This window comes from Bombina bombina, chromosome 4 (assembly GCF_027579735.1).
Source record: "Bombina bombina isolate aBomBom1 chromosome 4, aBomBom1.pri, whole genome shotgun sequence".
In the NCBI taxonomy this organism is placed as follows: Eukaryota; Metazoa; Chordata; class Amphibia; order Anura; family Bombinatoridae; genus Bombina; species Bombina bombina.
In genome coordinates this window covers 865,892,532-865,909,750 of record NC_069502.1, presented here as the reverse complement: position 1 = coordinate 865,909,750, position 17,219 = coordinate 865,892,532, and the positions used below count along the sequence as shown (strand labels likewise).

At 42.3% G+C, this 17,219-nt stretch overlaps 1 long non-coding RNA gene across 1 annotated transcript in view; it reads right to left on the bottom strand.

Annotated features, from left to right (window-relative positions):
- Window positions 1-11,399: 11,399 nt before the first annotated feature.
- The window catches only part of LOC128657343 (uncharacterized), a 25,305-nt gene continuing 19,485 nt past the window's right edge, over window positions 11,400-17,219 (bottom strand). Inside the window, exon 4 of the long non-coding RNA XR_008402104.1 lies at window positions 11,400-11,690. This is a non-coding gene — a long non-coding RNA (uncharacterized LOC128657343). The remainder of the gene's footprint in view (window positions 11,691-17,219) is intronic.

Here is a 17,219-nt window from a genome sequence, read left to right as displayed (position 1 = left end):
CCCTACATAGAATAACCGACCCCCAATCTTCCCTCTAGGATAATGGTCCCAGCCCAAGGCTAGTCAAGACCAAAGGCAAGAGTCCCAGACTCCCGGGAAAAAAAGGAAGGGTCAAAGTAGGAACAAAGCCCCCAGTTAGACTGCTGACAGTTACTACAAACGGTATGCTACCATGAGTCAGAATAGACATTCTGCTTGGGTATGAAACCCCTACACGGCTGTCTTCTCTAAAAACAAGGAACACTTCCCAAAGGAAGGAGGCCTTCAGATCCTCAGCATCCATATAGCAGAATTCAACATATAGCAGGGGCCCCATAGGGATCAAACCCTCAGCCTCCCGCCGCAGGAACGGAAGAACCAGTCACTACATTGCAATTCCCCTTCCAGGATTCTGGAACGCAAGAAAGAAAAAGATCCTTACAAGGCAAGACACCAGGACCTATAGGTCGCTCCAAATACTAAGGTTACTCTGAACCTGGAGAACCCTACCCCTGCTCTAGAAGAGAAGGAAATAAATGACGGAAAACTACTCTACCATAGCGGCGAGACCCTTCGGCCATATCGCCCACCCAGGTGAAGATACCTGGAGTCTACAGGAACAGTGTCAATGCACCAGAAGACCAGTAGGGAACCGTCAGAAGGACCTAAAGCCTAAGCCACAAAACGAGGCATCTCTCATATAGCTCCAGGCTCTATGGAGAGAGGCCCCTGGGACCAAAAAAACATCTAGTGTGAGGTCGAACCGTCCACACCCATCAAAGGAGATACATGGACCTATGACAGGGTCCTCAAAAAAGGAATCAATCGAAGATCCAACTTCCAGAGGAACCCTAAGCTGCCTCCTGCAAAGAGGAACGCACCCCTAAAGTCAGTAGACTTGGCGATCTAGCAATAGCCTCAAACCCACGAGCAAGACTCTCTCGGTTGCACACAGTCAGCATACGGAAGTGAGAAACAACATAACCACACCCGTCACAAGGTGGACCGTGCCAGTTACGAAAAGGGTGTGCAATCTGTAAATATCACGTCATTAAAAGAAGGCAGTTATGTTCTGAAAAGGCTGTGAGCCTAAGTATAGCTACACCTTCGCAGATAGAACCATATAACAAACATGATTAAAGGTCCCCCCGTTCAATAACCCCCCCCAGGAGATATTAACCCATGATTCCTTATTAAGATAAAAGGAGTCCCACTGGGACCCTACCTTGTTTCGTTAACAATACTATCACATATAGAAATAAAATTCAACAATCTTACTAGAATCTACGGCCCTTCAAGTGTGACAGATAGTAGCCTCGCTTCTGACATGGACTTGAGTGAAGAAAGGTAGGCAGCGAAACTCGTCAACACTTGATTACCAAGGAGCAGTTACTATGAGTCGGGATGGGTTCGCAAGAAAACTCTCCCTGCATCTCCACACTCTAACTTTCATCCATGCTATCACTGAGAGGCTGACAAGATTGCTTAAAACCTCAGTCCTATTGCGAAGAGTACTACCCTCCATGAGGGACTCTCTTGAACTTCTGACACTTCTCTGCCAACCTCCTGTGACGAAAGGCAAAGAATGACTGGGGGATGAGGGAAGTGGGGGAGGTATTTAAGCCTTTGGCTGGGGTGTTTTTACCTCCTCCTGGTGGCCAGGTTCTGTATTTCCCAAAAGTAATGAGTGCAGCTGTGGACTCTTCCCTTTTAAGAAGAAAATATACATTTTTGTAAAGTATGTATTATAATTTGTAATAATTATTAATATTTTTTTTTATATTTGATAATTAATATTTCAAGAACAGGCTTTGAGATGTGTAGTTCTTCATATGCGCTAACCTGACACTATCCCTAAAGCGCAAAACCCTAATTGTGTTACACATATTTTACTTTCCAATGTTATCCTATAGAAAAGAAAATATGTAGTTTTTATTATTAAATATATATATATATATATATATATATATATATATATACACACACATATATATATATATATATATATATATATATATATGTATGGGAATAGATATACAAGTAGAGGTGTATATGTATATATATATATATATATATATATATATATATATATATATATATATATATATATATATATATATATATATATATATATATATATATATATATATATATATATATATATATATATATACACACATGCATACACATACATACATATACACACATGCACATTAGGGATGCACCGAAATTTCGGCCGCAGAAAGTTTCGGCCGAAAATGGCATTTTTGGCTATTTTGGTTTTCGTTTTTTTTTGCCTGTTATTTTCGGTAAAATTATTGTGTAGCATGTTTAAAATTTGATGCTAGCCTAGAGCTGTTGTTTGAGTTTATTACTTGACTTACTGTTCTGCATATAATGAGTTTTCTAAAACTATACTTTATTTGGATAATTAGTAAAAAAAAAAACCTGTTAAATATGATTCTGTTACATAGAACTAAATGAAGAAGAATACAGTATATTGATATTTATAATTGTTTTAAATAATAGGGATGCACCAAAATTTTGGTCGCAGAAACATTTTGGCTGAAAATTGCATTTTTTTTTTCCAGGTAGAAAGATATTTTTGTCCAATTTCAGTGTGTTACTTTCAATAAAAGTGTGGGCTTTTTTTTATTGGCTCTAATTATGCAAAAAAAAAAAAAAATAATAATTTGAAAATAAATTGAAAAAATACATTTTCGGTAACCGTTTCGGTTTTCGGCCAAGTGCATCCCGGATTTTCGGATTCGGTTTCGGTCCAGAATTTCCATTTCGGTGCATCACTAATGCACATACATATATACTGTATATATATTCGCAATTACAAAAAAAATCTGTATGTGAAGAACATTGGAAAATATTAATAACTCCTATTGTGTTAGCACGTGAGCGATAAGTGATAGTATTTTTTACTAACGATGTTGCGATATTATGGAGTCCTACAGTTAGCACTTTGGGTTTTACTTTCAACTTGTAAAACGAGCGCAACCCGACACACGCAAAAAATGACTTCTAATGAAGTTTACGCTTGAGTTAAAGCGCTAAATAGCATGCCACTTGTAATCTGGCCCAAAGTTGCCTACTCAAAAGTTCCTTTGCAATATAGTAACTATTTTGCCAGTCTGGAAGCTAAATCGCAAGCTTAATTTAGGGGTCCACCCCATCCATCCCAACAACCATGATTACTATAGCTTAGTATAGGGGCCTGCCCCATCCTTCCAACCACCCACAGTCACAATAGCTTAGTGTAGGGGTCCACCCCATCCCTGCCACGATTAATATAGCTTAGTGTAGGGGTCCACCCCATCCCTGACACCACCCACGATAACAGCACCATTAATGTCTACACACCTAAAAGTAATTTTTACAGATTTTTTTTCCTCCCACTAGCAAGCCCATGGGGCCGATTTATCAAGCTCCGTATGTTGCATAACTTGTCCGCCTGCTCTGAGGCCGCGGACAGCACTCAACACGATCGAATACGATCGGGTTGATTGACACCCCCTGCTAGCGGCCAATTGGCCGCGAGTCTGCAGGGGGCGGCATTGCACCAACAGTTCACAAGAACTGCTGGTGCAATGATAAATGCAGACAGCATATGCTGTCGGCATTTATTGATGTGCAGCAGACATGATACGCTACATTGTATTATGTCCGCTCGCACTATGATAAAACTACCCCTATGTCCGTAGTGTAGAGGCTCAACTTATCCCTCCCACCAACTACGATCACTGCCCACCCGCTCCGATCACACCCCTCCACCAACATCATTATCCAAAACAGGCAATGACATAGGTACTACGTCAACACAGTATGCTGGGTAAAGTACTGTGTGATGTAGTACCAATGGCCATTTTGCGCAAGGGGTTAATCATATAAAAATCTGTGATTAGTTTATAGAATAGTTGCTTGCACTACTGACTTTTATGACTGTTATGCCAACTTTATGCCCCAGAAGGCCCCTGGTTAAGCCCTATAACCCCATCAGCCCTTAGCAACTGTTCTGCCATCCCATGCTCACATGTACTTGCAATGCAATCTCACTATCATCCCAGATCCAAAAAAGACATCAGCTCATGGCCCTGCAAATCCCAAAACATACCCCTGGTCCTGTGACTACTCTGTCAGATGAAACAAATGGCCCTACAGGTGTTTGGTCACAAGGCCTCAGATCTGACCCCTCACGCTGCCACCTCATACATTATTTTATTATAGCCCACGTGTTTTGTTCTGCATTTGTTCTAGCCTTAACATTCAGGTCTCCAAGTGCATTACATCTTTCATGCTTGAAAGCAAAACATAGCTCATTATTTGTAATATAAGCAACGATAGCACACCCTGCATTTTCCATTGAAAGCTTAGGGAGTGGTAAAAAAAAAACATAATTTATGCTTACCTGAAAAATTTATTTCTCTTGTAGTATATTCAGTCCACGGATCATCCATTACTTATGGGATATATTCCCTTCCCAACAGGAAGTTGCAAGAGGATCACCCAAGCAGAGCTGCTATATAGCTCCTCCCCTGACACGTCATATCCAGTCATTCGACCGAAACAAGACAAGAAAGGAGAAACCATAGGTGCAGTGGTGACTGGAGTTTTAATTAAAATTTAGGTCTGCCTCAAAAAAGACAGGGCGGGCCGTGGACTGAATACACTACAAGAGAAATAAATTTATCAGGTAAGCATAAATTATGTTTTCTCTTGTTAAGTGTATTCAGTCCACGGATCATCCATTACTTATGGGATACCAATACCAAAGCTAAAGTACACGGATGATGGGAGGGACAAGGCAGGAACTTAAACGGAAGGAACCACTGCCTGTAGAACCTTTCTCCCAAAAACAGCCTCCGAAGAAGCAAAAGTGTCAAATTTGTAAAATTTTGAAAAGGTATGAAGTGAAGACCAAGTCGCAGCCTTGCAAATCTGTTCAACAGAGGCCTCATTCTTAAAGGCCCAGGTGGAAGCCACAGCTCTAGTGGAATGAGCTGTAATTCTTTCAGGAGGCTGCTGTCCAGCAGTCTCATAGGCTAAACGTATTATGCTACGAAGCCAAAAGGAGAAAGAGGTTGCCAAAGCTTTTTGACCTCTCCTCTGACCAGAATAAACGACAAACAGGGAAGAAGTTTGACGAAAATCTTTAGTTGCCTGTAAATAGAACTTCAGGGCACGGACTACGTCCAGATTGTGCAAAAGTCGTTCCTTCTTTGAAGAAGGATTAGGACATAATGATGGAACAATCTCTTGATTGATATTCCTGTTAGAAACTACCTTAGGTAAGAACCCAGGTTTAGTACGCAGAACTACCTTGTCTGAATGGAAAATCAGATAAGGAGAATCACAATGTAAGGCAGATAACTCAGAGACTCTTCGAGCCGAGGAAATAGCCATCAAAAACAGAACTTTCCAAGATAAAAGCTTAATATCAATGGAATGAAGGGGTTCAAATGGAACACCTTGAAGAACTTTAAGAACTAAGTTTAAGCTCCACGGCGGAGCAACAGTCTTAAACACAGGCTTAATCCTAGCCAAAGCCTGACAAAAAGCCTGAACGTCTGGAACTTCTGCCAGACGTTTGTGTAAAAGAATAGACAGAGCAGAAATCTGTCCCTTTAACGAACTAGCAGATAAGCCCTTTTCTAAACCCTCTTGTAGAAAAGACAATATCCTAGGAATCCTAACCTTACTCCATGAGTAACTCTTGGATTCGCACCAATATAAATATTTACGCCATATCTTATGGTAAATCTTTCTGGTAACAGGTTTCCGAGCCTGTATTAAGGTATCAATAACCGACTCCGAGAAGCCACGCTTTGATAGGATCAAGCGTTCAATCTCCATGCAGTCAGCCTCAGAGAAATTAGATTTGGATGGTTGAAAGGACCCTGAATTAGAAGGTCCTTCCTCAGAGGCAGAGACCATGGTGGACAAGACGACATGTGCACTAGGTCTGCATACCAGGTCCTGCGTGGCCACGCAGGCGCTATCAGAATCACCGATGCTCTCTCCTGTTTGATCTTGGCAATCAGTCGAGGTAGCAGCGGAAATGGTGGAAACACATAAGCCATGTTGAAAACACAAGGGGCTGCTAGAGCATCTATCAGCGCCGCTCCCGGGTCCCTGGACCTGGATCCGTAACAAGGAAGCTTGGCGTTCTGGCGAGACGCCATGAGATCCAGCGATGAATCAGTTGAGCGAAGACCTCCGGATGAAGTTCCCACTCCCCCGGATGAAAAGTCTGGCGACTTAGAAAGTCCGCCTCCCAGTTCTCTACGCCTGGGATGTAGATCGCTGACAGGTGGCAAGAGTGAGACTCTGCCCAGCGAATTATCTTTGAGACTTCTAACATCGCTAGGGAACTCCTGGTTCCCCCTTGATGGTTGATGTAAGCCACAGTCGTGATGTTGTCCGACTGAAATCTGATGAACCTCAGTGTTGCTAACTGAGGCCAAGCTAGAAGAGCATTGAGTATTGCTCTTAACTCCAGAATATTTATTGGGAGGAGTTTCTCCTCCTGAGTCCACGATCCCTGAGCCTTCAGGGAGTTCCAGACTGCGCCCCAACCTAGAAGGCTGGCATCTGTTGTTACAATCGTCCAATCTGGCCTGCGAAAGGTCATCCCCTTGGACAGATGGACCCGAGAAAGCCACCAGAGAAGAGAATCTCTGGTCTCTTGATCCAGATTTAGTAGAGGGGACAAATCTGAGTAATCCCCATTCCACTGACTTAGCATGCATAATTGCAGCGGTCTGAGATGCAGGCGCGCAAATGGTACTATGTCCATTGCCGCTACCATTAAGCCGATTACTTCCATGCACTGAGCTACTGACGGGCGTGGAATGGAATGAAGGACACGGCAAGCATTTAGAAGCTTTGATAACCTGGACTCCATCAGGTAAATTTTCATCTCTATAGAATCTATAAGAGTCCCTAGGAAGGGAACTCTTGTGAGTGGTAATAGAGAACTCTTTTCCACGTTCACCTTCCACCCATGCGACCTCAGAAATGCCAGAACTATCTCTGTATGAGACTTGGCAATTTGAAAACTTGACGCTTGTATCAGAATGTCATCTAGGTACGGAGCCACCGCTATGCCTCGCGGTCTTAGCACCGCCAGAAGTGAGCCCAGAACCTTTGTAAAAATTTTCGGGGCCGTAGCTAACCCGAAGGGAAGAGCTACAAACTGGTAATGCCTGTCTAGAAAGGCAAATCTTAGGTACCGATAATGATCTTTGTGAATCGGTATGTGAAGGTAGGCATCCTTTAAGTCCACTGTGGTCATGTACTGACCCTCTTGGATTATGTGTAGGATGATTCAAATAGTTTCCATTTTGAATGATGGAACTCTTAGGAATTTGTTTAAGATTTTTAGGTCCAAGATTGGTCTGAAGGTTCCCTCTTTCTTGGGAACCACAAACAGATTTGAGTAAAATCCTTGCCCTTGTTCCGTCCGCGGAACTGGGTGGATCACCCCCATTACTAAGAGGTCTTGTACACAGCGTAGAAATGCCTCTTTCTTTATTTGGTTTGCTGATAACCTTGAAAGATGAAATCTCCCTTGTGGAGGAGAAGCTTTGAAGTCCAGAAGATATCCCTGAGATATGATCTCCAACGCCCAGGGATCCTGGACATCTCTTGCCCAAGCCTGGGCGAAGAGAGAAAGTCTGCCCCCCACTAGATCCGTTTCCGGATAGGGGGACCTCTCTTCATGCTGTCTTAGGGGCAGAAGTAGGTTTTCTGGCCTGCTTGCCCTTGTTCCAGGACTGGTTAGTTTTCCAGCCCTGTCTGTAACGAGCAACAGTTCCTTCCTGTTTTGGAGCGGAGGAAGTTGATGCTGCTCCTGCCTTGAAGTTACGAAAGGCACGAAAATTAGACTGTTTGTCCTTTGATTTGGCCCTGTCCTGAGGAAGAGTATGACCCTTACCTCCAGTAATGTCAGCAATAATTTCTTTCAAGCCGGGCCCGAATAAGGTCTGCCCTTTGAAAGGAATATTAAGCAATTTAGATTTAGAAGTCACGTCAGCTGACCAGGATTTAAGCCATAGCGCTCTGCGCGCCTGGATGGCGAATCCAGAGTTCTTAGCCGTTAGTTTGGTTAAATGTACAACGGCATCAGAAACAAATGCGTTAGCTAGCTTAAGTGCTTTAAGCTTGTCCATAATCTCATCCAATGGAGCTGTGCGAATGGCCTCTTCCAGAGACTCAAACCAGAATGCCGCAGCAGCAGTGACAGGCGCAATGCATGCAAGGGGCTGTAAGATAAAACCTTGTTGAGCAAACATTTTCTTAAGGTAACCTTCTAATTTTTTATCCATTGGATCCAAAAAAGCACAACTATCCTCCACCGGGATAGTGGTACGCTTAGCTAAAGTAGAAACTGCTCCCTCCACCTTAGGGACCGTCTGCCATAAGTCTCGTGTGGTGGCGTCTATTGGAAACATTTTCCGAATATAGGAGGGGAAAAGGGCACACCGGGTCTATCCCACTCCTTGCTAATAATCTCTGTAAGCCTTTTAGGTATAGGAAAAACTTCAGTACACACCGGCACCGCATAGTATCTATCCAGCCTACATAATTTCTCTGGAATTGCAACTGTGTTACAGTCATTCAGAGCCGCTAATACATCCCCTAGCAATACACGGAGGTTCTCAAGCTTAAATTTAAAATTAGAAATCTCTGAATCCGGTCTCCCTGGATCAGATCCGTCACCCACAGAATGAAGCTCTCCGTCCTCATGTTCTGCAAATTGTGACGCAGCATCGGACATGGCTCTCACATCATCAGCGCGCTCTGTCCTTAACCCAGAGCTATCGCGCTTGCCTCTTAATTCTGGCAATTTAGATAATACCTCTGTCATAACAGTAGCCATGTCTTGCAAAGTGATTTGTATGGGCCTCTCTGATGTACTTGGCGCCACAATATCACGCGCCTCCTGAGCGGGAGGCGAAGGTACTGACACGTGAGGAGAGTTAGTCGGCATAACTTCCCCCTCGTTGTCTGGTGATAACTCCTTTACAGATAAAGACTGACCTTTATTATTTAAAGTTAAATCAATGCATTTAGTACACATCTTTCTATGGGGCTCCACATTGGCCTGCAAACATAGTGAACAAACAGATTCATCTGTGTCAGACATGTTAAACAAACTAGCAATGAGACTAGCAAGCTTGGAAAATACTTTCCAGTAAATTTACAAGCAATATCAAAAAAACGCTACTGCGCCTTTAAGAAGCACAAAAAACTGTCACAGTTGAAATAACAATGAATCAAATCAGTTATAGCAACCAAATTTTCACAGTAAATGTATTAAGTTAGCAAAGTATTGCACCCACTAGCAAATGGATGATTAACCCCTTAATACCCAAAACGGATAATCAATTTAACAATTAACGTTTTTATCACAGTCAATCACACTGTCACAGGTCTGCTGTGACTGATTACCTCCCTCAAAATGAATTTTGAAGACCCCTGAGCTCTCTAGAGACGTCCTGGATCAAGGAGGAAGAAGCAGGAAGACTGTGACTGAATTTTTACTGCGCAAAAAAGCGCTAAAATAGGCCCCTCCCACTCATATTACAACAGTGGGAAACCTCAGTTAACTGTCTCTATGCAGAAATATACGTCAGCCATGTGGAAAAAATCATGCCCCAAAAAGTTTTATCACCAAAGTACCTCACAAAAAACGATTAACATGCCAGTAAACGTTTTAAACATCCATTTTAAAGGTTATGTAGTGTTATTAATAAGCCTGCTACCAGTCGCTTCTACTGCAGTTAAGGCTCATACATTACTTCAGTATTAACAGCATTTTCTTAGTCAAATTCCATTCCTTAGAAAATTACTTTACTGCACATACATTCATCAGCCTGATACCAGTCGCTACTACTGCATTTAAGGCTGTACTTATATTACATCGGTATCAGCAGTATTTTCTTAGTCAATTCCATTCCTTAGAAAAATAATTTACTGCACATACCTCATTTGCAGGGGACCCCGCATGCTATTCCCTTTCTGAAGTTGCCCCACTCCTCAGAATGTGCGAGAACAGCCAGTGGATCTTAGTTACTTCTGCTAAGATCATGGAACACGCAGGCAGATTCTTCTTCTAAATACTGCCTGAGAGAAAAACAGCACACTCCGGTGCCATTTAAAATAACAAACTTTTGATTGAAGAAATAATTAAGTATAAAAACTCCACACTCCTCTCACGACCTTCCTACTATGTTGAGAGTTGCAAGAGAATGACTGGATATGACGTGTGAGGGGAGGAGCTATATAGCAGCTCTGCTTGGGTGATCCTCTTGCAACTTCCTGTTGGGAAGGGAATATATCCCATAAGTAATGGATGATCCGTGGACTGAATACACTTAACAAGAGAAAAGTCTGGTTATGATACTCTGGTAAATCTTTTTCACCATTCACTTGTAATACTAGATTGTTTGTTATTCTTAGTGCAGAGTGAAGATATGAAAATTGTACCCTGTGCTACCAATAGCGCTCCACTGGTAGTAAAGCTAATAGTTAGTAATTCATTACTCACCTTCGGTAATTAGAAAATTGCCCACATACGGCTCGTCTCTGTTCTCAATCTGTGTAATAAGTAAAGGTTTCTCAGGAACATATCCTGTATGGATATAAATCACAGGTTATGTGGGAAACAAACACTATATGGTGCCAAACATAAATAAATTACCATTAACTGGTTAGTCAATAAAAAGAAGATTCACAGATCCTGCTGCTGAAAATTATTTTACCTTCATCACAAAAAGATTATACTTATATAGAAAAAAAACATTTTTATTTGTAAAGTATATTGTAAGAATTCTTCTACTGAAATCTAACATGCACTGCAGTGTGTGTCTGTAAACCAAGTATAAAAATAAACATATTAAATAACCCATTTTTATTTTCTCATCCTTAGATTTCTATAACCTCTATTTTAATGTAAGAGGGTTTTATTAAAAATAAATGAAATCCATATTCTGACATAGTTATATTTTCTTTAAAATAATTAGCATTGTGCTGTGTGTGTTATCAGGGGACCATCTACCACTGATAGGGGCACAAGAGATTTCTCTTCACTGTAACATCAGATAGAAGGAATATTACACACACTGTGGCTGCAGATAATAAGGTTTCTGTTAGAGCCTCTTTTACCCATATAATATATTCCCTAGTGTATAGTGCTGCAGATTTCTATGGATAAATCTATCACAGTCACATGACACCCTACATTGTTAATATGGGTTATACCAATGACTCTTAGGCATATATGGCAGCCACCAATCAGCAGCTTCTGAGCATACCTAGGTATATTTTTCAACAAAGGATACAAAGAGAATTAAACAAATGAGATCATAAAAAGAAATTGGAAAGTTATTTAAAATTGCATGCTCTCTCTGAATTATAAAATAAAAAATTGGGTTTCATGTCCCTTTAATTAACAAATGACTAATAACCAACACATAGATTTTATACCTGTTTAGCACAAGACCAGATTATGTGTCACTTATATGTGTTTTCCTCTTTGTCCCATTCCCTGTAGAGTTATATTAATTATTACCTAGAGACCTGAGGGTCTGGTAATTCTCCATCATCACATCCTTATAAAGCTCTTTTTGTCCTTCAGCTAAATAGCCCCACTCCTCCTCCGAGAAATAAACTGCAAATTTATCAAACTCCATTTGTTCCTTAAAATAAATAAATAAAACCATAACAACAGGATTTAATCATAAAGTATAAACTATATATACACACACACACATATATATACATACACACACACACACACACAGATACTAGTCCTAAAGCCTGTGTACACAGGCCATTTTTTGCAGTACAGCGGTCCCACCCCTTGCTCTCTCTCTATCCCCTCTCCCTTTCTCTTGTAAGGTGTATCCAGTCCACGGGTTCATCCATTACTTGTGGGATATTCTCCTGCCCAACAGGAAGTTGCAAGAGGACACCCACAGCAGAGCTGTCTATATAGCTCCTCCCCTAACTGCCACCCCCAGTCATTCTCTTGCAACTCTCGACAAGAAAGGAAGTATCAAGAGATATGTGGTGACTTAGTGTAGTTTTACCTTCAATCAAGAGTTTGTTATTTTTAAACGGTACCGGCGATGTACTGTTTTACTCTCAGGCAGAAATTAGAAGAAGAATTCTGCCTGGAGGTTTGATGATCTTAGCGGTTTGTAACTAAGGTCCATTGCTGTTCTAACACATAACTGAAGAATATGGGAAAACTTCAGTTGGGGGAACGGCCTGCAGATTACCTGTTTTGAGGTATGTTCAGTATTTTTATTTCTAGAGAGATGAATAAGTTCTAGAAAATGCTGACAGAGCCTTGTGTATTTGAGATAAGCCTGATGCAGTGATTTAACAGCGACTGGGATCATGCTTACATAACAGGGTAATACTCATGTTAATATTCATATTGCTTAGTGACAAAACGTTTACATGATTTCATAAATAGGACTTTTTTCTCTGAGGGAGATAAGTCTTTATTTGGGGCCTAGTTTCCACATGGCTAGTCAGATACTCCTAGGAGTATTTTCTTAAGGCCCCTCTGACATCCAGTACATGGTGGGAGGGGCCTATTTTAGCGCTCTAACTGCGCAGTTTTAATTCCGACTGAGACATCCAGTTTCCCTAGAAGAGTCCTCTGGCATCTGAGAACCATTTCAAAGGGGTTATTTCTGCACAAAATCGTATTTAAAGTGAAGGTAAAGTTGTACCTATCTATAAACCCTAATGAATTAGTCATAGTTAAAAAAAAATGCAATCGCTAACTTTTTTTTTCAGAATGTATTAAAAGTGTATGTAAAAATAAAGGTTTATATTACCCCACCGTTATGTTCCTTAGGTCCCACCCGCTCTATACGTGTCTCCAAAGCGAGTTCACAAGGATCCTATAAATTGCGCATGCGCATTGCGTCGACTACTCTCAGCAATGTGCATGTGGTGATATACTATGTTAATGCAAATCATTCATGATTGCAATAGGCATGCGCAAAACGGGAGCGCGCTTGTCTTACAAGCCCAAGAAATAATGTAAACGCATGCGCAGATCATCCAGGAGTCGGATGACGTAGGTTGACGGCCGCCTAACGGCCAGATTGCCAATTGGGTGCTGAAAAAACGTGACCTGCCATCAAAAAAAAAAAAAAAAAAAAAAAAAAGACAGGTTGTATTTACGGATTGAACTAAAGTAAGTATAAAAGGCTAAAACTCGATTTATACTTAGAATTGAAAAAAATGATGAATTAAAGTGCTATTCATTTAGGGTGACAAGTGTATAGATCGCACTTTACCTTCACTTTAAGGGCAGGTAGGAGCCTCAGCAGAGCTGTGGCATGGTGCTCAATTGACTTTTAACGTTTTTTAACGTTTTTCAATCCGGTTTGGGACCTAAGGGGTTAATCATCCATTTGCAAGTGGGTTCAATGCTGCTTTAGTCCCTTATTCACACTGTAAAAATTTCAAAGATTTTACTGTATTTTTTCACTGTTTTGCAGTTTAAGTGCTAGTTTTTTTCTCTTAAAGGCACAGTAACGTTTTTGTTTAATTGCTTTTCACCTTTATTAAAGTGTTTTCCAAGCTTGCTTGTCTCATTACTAGTCTGTTAAACATGTCTGACATAGAGGAAACTCCTTGTTCAATATGTTTGGAAGCCATTGTGGAACCCCCTCTTAGAATGTGTACCAAATGTACTTACATTTCTATTAACTATAAAGACCATATTATGGCGCTTAAAGATTTATCTCCAGGGGATTCTCTGACTGAAAAGAGGGAGATTATGCCATCTAACTCTCCCCATGTGTCAGAACCTATAACTCCCGCTCAAGTGACGCCAAGTACATCTAGCGCGTCTAATTTTTTTACCTTACAGGACATGGCGGCAGTTATGAATGCTACCCTCACAGAGGTATTCTCCAAACTGCCAGGGCTACAAGAAAAGCGAGACAGCTCTGGGGCTAGAACTAATACAGAGCTTTCTGACGCTTTATTGCCTGTGTCTGATATACCCTCACGATACTCAGAAGCCGAGGCAGATGAGCTTCTATCTGTGGGTGACATTTCAGACTCAGGGAAGGCGTTACTTCAGTCTGATTCTGAGATGACAGCGTTTAAATTTAAGCTTGATCACCTCCGCTTATTGCTTAGGGAGGTTTTAGCGACTCTGGATGACTGTGACCCCATTGTGGTTCCAGAGAAATTGTGTAAAATGGACAAATACTTTGAAGTGCCTGTTTACACTGATGTTTTTCCAGTCCCTAAGAGGTTTTCGGAAATTATTACTAAGGAATGGGATAGACCAGGTGTGCCGTTCTCTCCCCCCTCCTGCTTTCAAAAAGATGTTTCCCATACATGCCACCATACGGGACTCATGGCAGACGGTCCCTAAGGTGGAGGGAGCAGTCTCTACCCTAGCTAAGCGTACAACTATCCCCGTCGAGGACAGTTGTGCTTTCCTAGATCCTATGGATAAAAAATTGGAGGGTCTCCTTAAGAAAATTTTTATACATCAAGGATTTATTCTCCAGCCTCTTGCATGCATTGTCCCAGTCACTGCTGCAGCGGCCTTTTGGTTTGAGTCTCTTGAGGAGGCTCTACAGGTGGAGACCCCGTTAGACGATATTCTAGACAGGATTAAAGCTCTTAAGTTAGCTAACTCCTTTATTTCCGACGCCATTTTTCATTTAGCCAAGCTAAAGGCAAAAAATTCAGGTTTTGCCATTTTGGCGCGTAGGGCGCTATGGCTTAAGTCCTGATCAGCAGACGTTACTTCAAAGTCTAAGCTTCTTAACATCCCCTTCAAGGGACAGACCCTATTCGGGCCCGGTCTGAAGGAGATCATTTCTGATATTACTGGAGGTAAAGGTCACGCCCTTCCTCAGGATAGGTCCAATAAGTTAAGGACCAAACAGAATAATTTTCGTTCCTTTCGAAACTTCAAGAGTGGCGCAGCTTCAGTTTCCTCTAATGCAAAACAAGAGGGAAATTTCGCCCAACCCAAACCAGTCTGGAGACCTAAACAGGCTTGGAACAAGGGGAAGCAGGCCAAGAAACCTGCAGCTGCCTCTAAGACAGCATGAAGGAGTAGCCCCCGATCCGGGACCGGATCTACTGGGGGACAGACTTTCTCTCTTCGCCCAGGCTTGGGCAAGAGACGTCCAGGATCCCTAGGTATTAGAGATTGTTTCTCAGGGATATCTTCTGGACTTCAAAGCTTCATCTCCAAAGGGGAGATTTCATCTCTCACAATTATCTGTAAACCAGATAAAGAGAGAGGCATTCTTACGTTGTGTTCAAGACCTACTGGTTATGGGAGTGATCCACCCAGTTCCAAGAGAGAAACAGGGGCAGGGATTCTATTCAAATCTGTTTATAGTTCCCAAAAAAGAGGGAACTTTCAGACCAATCTTGGATCTCAAGATACTAAACAAATTTCTCAGGGTCCCATCCTTCAAGATGGAGACTATCCGAACCAACCTCCCGATGATCCAGGAGGGTCAATATATGACTACCGTGGACTTAAAGGATGCTTATCTCCACATTCCGATTCACAGAGATCATCATCAGTTCCTCAGGTTCGCCTTCTTAGACAGGCATTACCAGTTTGTGGCTATTCCCTTCGGGTTAGCCACGGCACCAAGAATCTTTACGAAGGTTCTAGGGTCCCTACTGGCGGTTCTAAGGCCACGGGGCATAGCGGTGGCTCCTTACCTAGACGACATTCTGATACAGACGTCGACTTTTCAAATCGCCAAGTCCCATACAGACATTGTTATGGCCTTTCTGAGGTCTCACGGGTGGAAGGTGAACGAAGAAAATAGTTCTCTCTCCCCTCTCACAAGAGTTTCCTTCCTAGGAACACTGATAGATTCAGTAGAAATGAAAAATTTTCTGACAGAGGTCAGGTTATCAAAGCTTCTAACTTCCTGCCGTGCTCTTCATTCCACTTCTCGGCCGTCAGTGGCTCAGTGTATGGAAGTAATCGGCATAATGGTAGCGGCAATGGACATAGTTCCGTTTGCCCGCCTACATCTCAGACCACTGCAACTTTGCATGCTCAATCAGTGGAATGGGGACTACACAGATTTGTCCCCTCTGCTAAATCTGGATCAAGAGACCAGGGATTCTCTTCTCTGGTGGTTATCTCGGGTCCATCTGTCCAGGGTAATGAGTTTCCGCAGGCCAGAGTGGACTATAGTGACAACAGATGCCAGCCTTCTGGGCTGGGGCGCAGTCTGGAACTCCCTGAAGGCTCAGGGTTCGTGGACTCGGGAGGAAGCCCTCCTTCCGATAAACATTCTGGAACTGAGAGCGATATTCAATGCTCTTCAGGCTTGGCCTCAACTAGCTGCGGTCAGGTTAATCAGATTTCAGTCGGACAATATCACGACTGTAGCCTATATCAACCATCAGGGGGGAACAAGAAGCCCCCTTGCAATGTTGGAGGTTTCAAAGATAATTCTATGGGCAGAGGTTCACTCTTGCCATCTCTCAGCTATCCATATCCCAGGAGTAGAGAACTGGGAGGCGGATTTTCTAAGTCGGCAGACTTTTTATCCGGGGGAGTGGGAGCTCCATCCGGAGGTATTTGCCCAGCTGATTCAACTATGGGGCAAACCAGAAATAGATCTGATGGCGTCTCGTCAGAACGCCAATCTTCTTTGTTACGGGTCCAGGTCAAGGGATCCCCAGGCAGCGCTGATAGATGCTCTAGTAGTGCCCTGGTCCTTCAGCCTGGCTTATGTGTTCCCACCATTTCCTCTCCTCCCTCGTCTGATTGCCAAGATCAAGCAGGAGAGAGCTTCTGTGATTTTGATAGCACCTGCGTGGCCACGCAGGACTTGGTATGCAGATCTGGTGGACATGTCATCCCTTCCACCATGGACTCTGCCGCTGAGGCAGGACCTTCTACTCCAAGGTCCATTCAAACATCCAAATATAATTTCTCTGCGGCTGACTGCTTGGAGATTGAACGCTTGATTTTATCAAAACGTGGTTTCTCCGAGTCGGTCATTGATACCCTAATTCAGGCTCGAAAGCCTGTCACCAGAAAAATCTATCATAAGATATGATGTAAATATCTTCATTGGTGTGAATCCAAGGGTTACTCATGGAGTTAAGTCAGGATTCCTAGGATATTATCCTTTCTCCAAGAAGGATTGGAGAAGGGATTGTCAGCTAGTTCCTTAAAGGGACAGATT